General features: G+C 42.7%; 1 non-coding gene across 1 annotated transcript; it reads right to left on the bottom strand.

Annotated features, from left to right (window-relative positions):
• Positions 1 to 9,790: 9,790 nt before the first annotated feature.
• Positions 9,791 to 9,862, bottom strand: Trnaq-uug. Its single transcript has one exon. It is a non-coding gene; the product is annotated as a tRNA-Gln (tRNA).
• Positions 9,863 to 10,557: the final 695 nt, after the last annotated feature.

A 10,557-nucleotide genomic window follows, 5' to 3' on the forward strand; every position in this document is an offset into this window, starting at 1 on the left:
ACACACACACACACACACACACACACACACACACACACACACACACACGCACACACACACACACACACACACACACACACACACGCACACACAATAATAATACAGGTAACGCCTCAACAAACTAACAGAAGCCAGGACTACATTACTACCATCACAAGCAAACAGTGTCAAAGGTCATTGATTAAGAAGAGAATCAGGACAAGTTACACACTGTTATAAAAGTTAAGAAGAACAATAGAACAAATAATGAATAGGGTGAAATAGTCCACTGCAGGAGACACACACACACACACACACACACACACACACACACACACACACACACACACACACACACACATACATGTGACGGTCAGAGATGGACATGACAATGACATGTTGATGAGGGGATGATTTACGGAGGAGGAGGGGAGGGAGGGGAGGAAACAGGGAGAGGAGGAGGGGAGAGTGTAGGGAGGAGGAGGAGGAGGAGGAGGAGGAAGAAGAGGTAGAAGGAGTGAGGAGCAGGAGGAGGAAAAGGAGGAAGAAGAAGAAGAAGAAGAGGGAGGGAGGGGAGGAGGAGGAGGAGGAGAGGAAGGGGAGAGGTAGGAGGGAGGAGGAGGACGAGAAGGAAGAAGAAGAGGTAGGAGGAGGAGGAGGAGGAAGAAGAGGTAGGAGAAAGAGGAGGAGGAGGAAGAAGAAGAGGTAGGAGGAGGAGGAGGAAGAGGAGAAGGAAGAAGAGGAGATATTTTGGAGGAGAAGGAGGAAGTGGAGGAGAGAGGAGAGTAAAAATAGGAGGAAGAGGAACAGGAAGATAAAGAAGAGGAGGAAGAGGAAGAGAAAGATACACATACACAAAACAACAATAAATCAACATCATATAAAAAATTGAACAAGTAAATATTACTAAACATAAAAGCTTCCTCTAATGACTTAATTAACCAACCACCACAACTACCACAACTACCACCATCACCAACCACCATCTTCCTCCTCCTCCTTGTGTACCGGCTTACGTCTCTCTGGCTGACTGGAACATTGGGAAGCTTTTGTTATGATTGAATTACATAGCCTGATACAATACAAATATGAGTCTCTTGTGTGCCAGCAACGTGAGGAAGGAAGGGAGAGGGTCGAGAGGAAGGGTCGAGAGGGAGGAGGAGAGGGTTGAGAGGGAGGTGAGAGGGTTGAGAGGGAGGTGAGAGGGTCGAGAGGGAGGTGAGAGGGTCGAGAGGGAGGTGAGAGGGAGGAGAGAGGGAGGGAGAGAGGGTCGAGAGGGAGGAGAGGGTTGAGAGGGAGGTGAGAGGGTTGGAGAGGGGAGGTGAGAGGGGTCGGAGAGGGAGGAGGAGAGGGGTTGAGGGAGGGGAGGTGAGAGGGGTTGAGAGGGAGGGAGGAGGCCGAGAGGGAGGTGGGAGAGGGCGGAGAGGGGAGGAGGAGGGGTTGAGAGGGGAGGTGAGAGGGGTTGAGAGGAGGTGAGAGGGTTGGGAGAGGGAGGTGAGAGGAGGAGAGAGGTTGAGAGGAGGAGAGAGGGCCGAGAGGGAGGAGGAGAGGCTGAGAGGGAGGGTGAGGGGTTGGAGAGGAGATAGGGCGAGAGGGGAGGAGAGAGGATTGAGAGGAGGAGGAGAGAGATGAGAGGGAGGAGGGAGAGGGCCGAGAGGAGGAGAGAGGGCCGAGAGGGAGGGAGAGAGGATCGAGAGAGAGGAGAGAGGGTCAGAGAGGGGAGGAGGAGAGATGAGAGGGAGGAGAGAGTTGAGAGGGAGGAGAGAGTTGAGAGGGAGGAGGAGAGGGTCGACAGGGGGGAGGAAGGGTCGAGAGGGAGGAAGAGAGGGTCGAGAGGGAGGAGGAAGGGCCGAGAGGGAGGAGGAGAGAGATGAGAGGCAGGAGGAGAGGGTTGAGAGGAAGAAGCAGAGACACCCATACAGCCCTCCCTACAGTCAGCCCTCCACTCAGCCCTCAGCCCTCCATCCAGCCCTCAGCCCTCCAGCCATTACTCATTCCACACCCTCCTCCTCCTCCTCCTCCTCCTCCTCCTCCTCCTCCACCTTGATGGCTTCATTTGAACCTAATTATCGGGTCAATTGGCATAATCTGATCAGGGGTTAAGACGTGTGTGTGTGTGTGTGTGTGTATGTGTACGTGTGAGAGAGAGTGAATGTGTTTCCGTGCATGTGTGAATGTGTTAATGTATTTATGTGAGTGTATGTATATATGAGTGTGTATGTAAGTGTGTGTGTGTGTGTGTGTGTGGAGGTGGTGAGGGCCGTGGTGCGTGGCCATGGCCCTGGATAATAAGGGGTAAGCCTGGGAAGGGCCATTGTTGAGCTTTATCGCTGGGGTCCGGTTGCTTTAGTAGGGGGAGGGAAAGATGACGCTTCAAGCAACCAGAGATGTTTGTCGATCGATGACTTGCCCCCTCTACTGTACTCTGTCTGTACTCTCAGGTGCTGCTACTGTACTCTGAGATGCTATGTACTCTAATCTGTACTAGCAGGTGGTGTTTACTGTACTCTTATCTGTACTCTGAAGTGGTGATGCTCTTAATTGTACTCTGAAGTGCTAAGGGTGTATTTTTATTTGTACTCTGAGGTGTTGTGGTGTACTCTAACCTGTACTCTGAGGTGGTAGTTGTACTCTTATTTATACTCTTAGGTGCTGCTACTCTACCTTCTGTGTACTCTGGGTGTTTTGGGTGGACTCTGGGTGTTTTGGGTGTACTCTCTCTGTACTCTGGGTGTCGGTGATATACACTGGCTATTGTTTGTGTCGGGTGTATCTACTGGCGCTGGGTGTGTTGGTGTGTGTGTGTGTGTGTGTGTGTGTGTGTGTGTGTGTGTGTGGTGTTGGTGTAATATACAAGCACATACACACACCGCAAACATACCATAAACACCTTACCTCTCATATACATACATACATACATACATACATACATACATACATACATACATACATACATACATACATACATAAACACACATACATACATAAACACACATAAATAAATACACAGACATAAACGCATACACACACACACACACACACATAATTAATTACCATTACCAATTCATTAACAATTTTCCATATTGATGTTATTCACTAAATCACTTTTAAATATATATTGGAAATTCTGACATTTTGATTATTATCATTTAACAAAAACTTTGGGATCACCTGAAGATTAGCACCCCAGCTTGTTTCACTTTTTGATTAACCTAACGCTAACCTAACCTAACCCCCTCCTTCCCCTCAATACCCCCTCTCCTCCTTCCCCTCAACCCCTCCTCCTTCCCCAATACCCTCCCTCCTTCCCTCACACCCTCCTCCCCCTCCTTCCCCTCACCCCCTCTCCCCCTCCTTCCCTCACCCCTCTCCCTCTCCCTCCCTCCCCCTCCTTCCCCACACCTCCTCCCCCTCAATACCCCCCTCTCCTTCCTCAATACCCTCTCCCCCTCAACTCCCCACTCCCACTCCACCAAGAAACATCGGAAATTCACCAAGACACACACACTCTCCCCGTCTGGATGCATAGCAGGATAGGAGAGTATTGGTGGTGTGAGGTGTATCGCCGTATTGGCAACACCCTCACATCAGTATACACCAGCCACTGTGTTATGTGACCCGTGACCTGCATTGTGTATTGCTGTCAATGTAATATCAACTGAATATTGGTGGGCGACTGACTCAGGAGGACAGCGATGTGGAGGAAGAATATATTGTTTTATACTGAGACCTCTGTTTAACGGAATATATGTCTGAGAGGTTAGTCCGTTAGATCAGTGTCCGTTATATATGAAACCTTCTTTTAACGGATTAAATAAGAGAGAGTAGTATCAAGAACGGCACTTGGAGTACAGCGTTCTTAAAACCTGTAAATACACTGACTGCAATTTCTCGAACGTTCCTTGGCTGCAGCGTTCAAGAATATATTCATACTTCATTAACGTCTCTAGGAATACAGTGTTCGAATATCTACATGTATACTCGTTAAAACGTTCTGAAATATGTAAATACACATTTCAAGAACATTTTACATTCTGCATAAACGTTTATTTTATCAAAGTCTTCTAAAAATCTTAAAACATCAGGAATTCAACGCTTTAAAAAATATATATTCACAGACAATTTTTAAAAAAGTCACCTGAAAGTATTTTTTATTCATGGATATATTAACAAAATGGAGAAAAGTTGAGCAATATGGTGTTTTTTTTTAGTATGTGTGTGTGTGTGTGTGTGTGTGTGTGTGTGAGTGTGTGTGTGTGTTTGTGAGGCGTTGGACGAGACGTAAACACACATCAGCTGACGGTCCCGCTCACTGTTGTTCCCGCCAGCCAAGCGTCGTTCCACTGTTTGTTGACATTCTTATAATTTTCCCGCGCTTCTCCTCCAAGGATTTGCCTCAAATTGTCTGACCATTTAACCAAGACATTTGGAGGACTTGTTGCAGGGTTTAAAAGACTTAGCATTGACTTACACATTTATGGAGATGGATATGTCTGTGTTTTTGTGCTTTTGTCATTATTTTTTTTGTTTTGAGGGGGAAGGGAGAGGTATGATAATTTTATAGTATTTTCTGGGAATTCTTGTGGATATAATGACATAAAAAAGGTCTTATTATCTTAAACACTGTTCCTGCAAGACTTCTCAAAGACCATTTTATTACAAGACTTTCGAGTTTCTTTTCTTAAATATTTTTCCGTGTAACTTTTCTGAAGACTATCCTTGAGACTTTTTTTTCCAAGACTTCTCGGAAAATATTCTCTTAAAGACTTTACATAATCTTTCTTGAGATTTAACTGGGCTTATTAACGCTTCACACAGTATAATATCAAGAATTCTTACAGGAGTAGAGCGCTATTTGTCCTCACTGTGATGTGTTTAGAATCTGGCTTTTTGTGACATGATCTTACGGTGATATTGAACAGTGGAGAGAGAAGCAGAGAAAACAGTTATATGTAGAAGTAAAAATAACAGTTTTCGTACTATAGGAACAGAACGTCGACTTTAATAATTTAAGACTACATCTCCTGTTAGTTTAAACCCCTAATAGTTTTATAATATGTTAAAATAAAACCAATTTTTATTTTTTTTTGAGAACTACAATATCATCCTGGTAGAACACAATATTGTCTATCGTAAAATAATGTTGCATTTTATGTAATGAAAGAAGACAAAGTGATTAATCCATTGTTTTAGTCAGAATTTAATATTAATTCCCATAAATTAACTTCAATTTGAGACTTTAGTTTACATTGTTAAAAATAAACTGAGCTAACATCTGAACCTTGATAAATTTAAACATTATATCCATTAACATTTTCACCAGTATTTAAAATAAAAACCTAAAACTTCACAATTACATACATACATACATACATACATACATACATACATACATACATACATACCAGAGGATTTTCACACCAATTGCATGAACCCAACAGCAAGAATAAACATATATGATTATTCTACTTGATTTAATGAGAAAGTTAAGTTACAGAGAAGCTATTTTAAATAATACCTGATGATTTTAGTCAGCTCAGAGCGACCCCCATATATAAGGGGTTAGTTGACTATCTCCCCTAATACCTGGTTGTGCAAAAGTGTTATGTGAACTGTATTTGTATCAGTATAAGGTCAAGTATGAGGCGTTTTGAGATGATTTTCGTTGATATTCATTCAGGTTTTAGTAAAAGTTTTCATTAATGGCTCTTCTTCTGTCCAACTGTTAAGATAGGGTGGAATCAAAGGAATTTCGTCTTATTAACTCTACTCTTTAGTTGATAATCTTTCTTCCCTTTCTCTTCGCCGCAATGTTGCTTCACTCTCTCTTTTACAGGTACTTTAACGGGCAATGTTCGATGAATTTGGCATCCAGTATACCGCCGGCAAGGCCGTGGGCTCGTAACACACGTCTTGCCCGCGGTGCCCACCATTTCTCCGCGGATGTTGGTCACACGAGAATAACCCGTTGTAGTACATCCTTCTTTCCTCACACAGCCAAATTGTGGAATGCTCTGCCTTCTTATGTGTTTCCATACTCATACAATCTGTCTCACTTTAAAAAGCTGGTTTTCCGGCATTTTCGTGGTGTAGCCTACTGTAGATTAATATATATACAGTATATATATTTTTTTTCAATTTTTAATTTCTTTTTACTCATATTTTTTTCGCCCCCAGGCCGCGTTGTGGGTCGATGACCTGTGCCCGGGTGGGCTATTTCCCGAAAAAAGAAATCAAATCAAACCTAACTTGACCTAAACTAACTTAATGTACTGTAATTAGACCGAACCTAACCTAACTAATATTACATTTTATAAATAAAAAACATACACACCACATATTCAGACCTTCCCCAGAAGAACAAAAAAGAACATCAATAAACAATGGAAGGAGATGCCATTAAAACTTTTCCATAAGAGAGGCTGCTGTGGTTTAGGTCTTAAAACATTAGACTAAATGACATAGTCCCCTTAGTGGTGGTGGGGGGGTGGGGGTATAGGACGTGTGTTTTGAAGGCTCTGGAGGAGGAGGAGAAAGGGGCCACTTTGAGGCATGTGTTGGTAATTGTTGTTCCAGCTTTATATCTTTGATGCAGCTTACCCGGATATTAGATTAGGAAAAATAGCCTCTTCATTTCCCTTCTTGAACGCCGCCGCCGCCGCTTCTCACTACGCTTCGCTCGGGCGGCGGGAATTTGAGCGTTGGGAGCGGGCGGCGGGCCGTTGGACTCTGAAAGTTGATCATGCGGTGAAAAATAACGAAAAGGGACTATAGTTTTCACAACGTCTCGTCTTGTTGTAATCGCTCCAAGATAAGTGGTCTAATATCACTAGGTAAACGCTTAAATACGGCTAACCAGCGTCATTTTTAATGGTTTATTTTCACCCTTCAGACGCTAGTGACTAAGGGCTAAAGTCACGTAAAAACTGGCGGTATTTTGGACCCCTTATCAGGCCTTCGTACACAAAACGAATGACATGCTCGAACCTCAAGTCAAGGGCGACCTAGAGAAGTGTCAGCTGGGGGAGCAAAAATCACCTTCATCCTATCGTGAGAGAAGGTCGAGTCTCCCGTGATAAAGAGAGCGATGTTTAGGCTCCTGTCATTTTGATATCCGTCTAATTATGCGACAGATTTGTATAATGAGTGTAAGTTTTTAATGAAAGTATCGCACATTACTGGCGATTAAGGATGAAGGCGCTATAAAAACACATTATGTTTTTCACAATTACATTCTGCCAGAGGGTGTGTCATTAGCCCAGCCTTTGGTACTGATCAAACCTTCGTGTACACATCACTTAACATCAACACTCACACAGGGAAGCTTAGTCAGTTGTCTTACTCGCGGTGACAAAACACGGCAGCTTTCTTCTGGTTTGGGCGTGAGACAGTCAACGCTGATGACGGATGGCGCCTCTCGTGAGTGTGTGTGTGTGTGTGTGTGTGTGTGTGTGTGTGTGTGTATCCCTAAATAAAGAAAATATGTAAATAACACTATATATTATCAGAAAGGAAGTGAATTAACATTTTCTTGGTCTTTAGAAAATTATATCAAATACGAATTATAAAAAATAAAAAAAGGAATTATTTTATCGTTGTCTATCATTCTTTTCACATTCTATCTTTACCGTAAGAATTATTTTAAATTTTCTTTAATTTATCTGTTTATTTTCCATCCCATTTCCTTGTTATTTTCGTTTTTTCTTGATCATTGTGAAGAATTTTATATATTTTGGGAAATTTTTCGTTTAAGTTTCCCATCTAACTAATGTGTCCGCCTTCCCTGTTATTACTCGTATCAAAAGGAGGAAGATTCTTATTAATTTATTTTTTATGACTAATTTTTTCCAGTTTTCGAATCCAAAAGTAGAAGAAGTTTATGATTAGCGTTAAGTTAGGTTAGGTCATATTAGTGTTTGGTCAGGTTTGGTTTTGTTTACTTAAGGTCAGTGTTAAGTTAGATTAGGTTAGGTTAGATAATGAATAAAAAAAACAACACTAACTCAATGAATAAATAAATACTAAAATAAATGAATAAACAAAAATATAGTTTAATGAATAATAATATACACTAATGCACCCCCCAAGAACCATAGAGACAGCGGGACAAAATAAGATTAGGACTGTATCCCCTTGTTTATTGTTTATTATCATTTAGTATTTTACCATTTTCTGTGATTTGTATTTATGGATAGTTGGATAAGTATGTTTTATTATTATTATTATTATTATTATTATTATTATTATTATGGATTTCTCTGTTTTAAGTTCTACGTCTATTTTTTTGCATTATTCTTGTTATATATCCACCTGTTGTCTTCTGCACCTGGTATTATTAACCTGTTGGATCCGTCTTGTTACCTCACACCTCTCTCTCTCTTTCTCTGTCTCTCTCTCTTCCGTCATACCCTCCTCTTCCTCCTCTTTCTCCTTCTCCCCCATAATCTCGTCCCATTCCTTTCCTTTCTTCCTCCCCTCATAACACTCCCCTCCTCCTCCTCCTTCCCTCCCTCTTTCACTCCACCCTCCACACCCTCCTTCCTCCTCTCCCTTCATCTCAGCTGTTGTCGGCTTACTAATGAGGCAGAACGGAGTTGATTTGTCGTGTTTTTACCGAAGCTTAATTAAAAGTTATGCGGCCCCCACACTGCCTGCCCGCTTATTCATTGAACGAGATGAGAAATTTATCACGCCTGCTCGTTTCTTTTTCTTTTTTTTCCTGACTCTAATCCAGCTCAAAACGCTAACTTTCCCTCTCCCCCCTTCCCCCCTTGCTATATTCTCCAGTAGTTTCCTCACCTCCTCCTCCTCCTCCTCCTACCTAATACACATCTTTCTCTTATTTCGCGATTCTTTTTTGAAGATATGAAATGACCTTTTGAGAAATAGTCGATGTTTTTGAGGAACTTTTTTTTTTTTGGAGGGGGAGGAGGAGTGAGAGAGATATTTTATGACTTTTGTGTCTCTTCCACGTTCATTGCCGGAGTTAAAAAGAGTATAAGGAGGGAGAAGGAGGATGTGATTTAGCGCAGGTCACGAGACAATGGTTATAAAGTTTGTCTCAAGCGATGGTCCTCTCCCCCAGGGTGATTTATTGGTGCCTCCCTAATGTTAATCCTATTTGATACAAGATACTTCATCAGAGGATTACGACCTGACTCTCTCTCTCTCTTTGTCTCCCCCACTCCTTCCCCACCTCCTCCCACTCCACTATCCCCTCCCTACCCCACTCCCTCCACACCCCACTCCTCCGCCAGCCACGCACTGCGACCAATTATATAACACGACGTATACAGTATTGTGGTCGAGGAATTATAGACCGCCTGATACTTGTTTGTTTGGCTATAATTTATAAGTGGAGGGACCACGTATTGCGACGGATTATTACGCTACTCGGCACGTATTGCAACAATGGGTGACGCTAAGATTGGTTCATGTGGATTAATCTTAGCGCCTTCCTTTATCAACCATAGATACAATAATGATGAGGGTAAGGACTGATCATAGCTGCGTTAGTGTGGGTGGGTATACTGTGAATCACTCCCTCACGCTCTAAACAACATTATCAGTCAGTCACCCGGGAGGATAGTGTCAAGGAATAGTCCGAGAACACCGGACAACTCACCAACTGCACTGGCTAACTATTACCCCGGAACACGATTAACATCCAGGTTCCCAATTACTGCTGGGTAGACAGAGGCAAATGGCGTAAAGTAACTTGCCCATAGTTTCACTCTGCCCGGGGATCGAACCCTGGTCCGCTCGCTTGCTGACCATTACACCACAGGTCACCAAAACGTCCCGAACAACCAGGTCCTACCGAGACTCGAACTCGGATCGCTGGATTCAAAGTCCAGAGTGCTAACCATTACACCATAGGACCTCTGCCTTAACCTAACCTAACCTCACCCTCACTTACACAACACACTCAATATCTGTTTTACCTGAGTTTCAAAATATGTAAACCTGAATTAAACCCAAGATCTATAGTTTCAATCACTCACATGAAACTTTAGATAAACTTACTAACACCGGGTTGTAAGCGTCGCTGGTTCTCACCCGGGGCCCTCCTAGTTCACCCAGCTGTGAATAGGTAGCTAACTTTATGGCAAATGTAGTGAAGGTAACTACACTCTACCTCCTTGAGTAGTCAGTGTGCTGTATCCGTACCGCCCTTGAAAAATAATCTGTACCAGGTCAGTCAGTCAGTTTGGTCATAGTAGCCAAATACTACTGACTGCCACTACCATTGCTCCAGCCTATACCATTACCACTCTGTCCTGCTACCATTACCATACCTCTCTTATCATAATCCTATTCAGCCCACCACTACCATAACCCCGCTAATCAGACCTCTCACTCTTTCTTTACCATACCATAACCCCGCTAATCAGACCTCTCTCTCTCTCTCTCTCTCTCTCTCTCTCTCTCTCTCTCTCATAAATCCATTAATGACAAAAAATGTTATATCATCGACTAGGATTTTTTTTTCTCTATTGAAATTAATGGTATTGAAGGTAATAATTTACTCTGGCGTAATTACCGAGTGTGAAATAATGAATATATTGCCAACCGTCC

The sequence above is a fragment of the Homarus americanus genome, unplaced genomic scaffold (genome assembly GCF_018991925.1).
Source record: "Homarus americanus isolate GMGI-L3 unplaced genomic scaffold, GMGI_Hamer_2.0 scaffold45698, whole genome shotgun sequence".
Taxonomy (NCBI): domain Eukaryota; kingdom Metazoa; phylum Arthropoda; class Malacostraca; order Decapoda; family Nephropidae; genus Homarus; species Homarus americanus.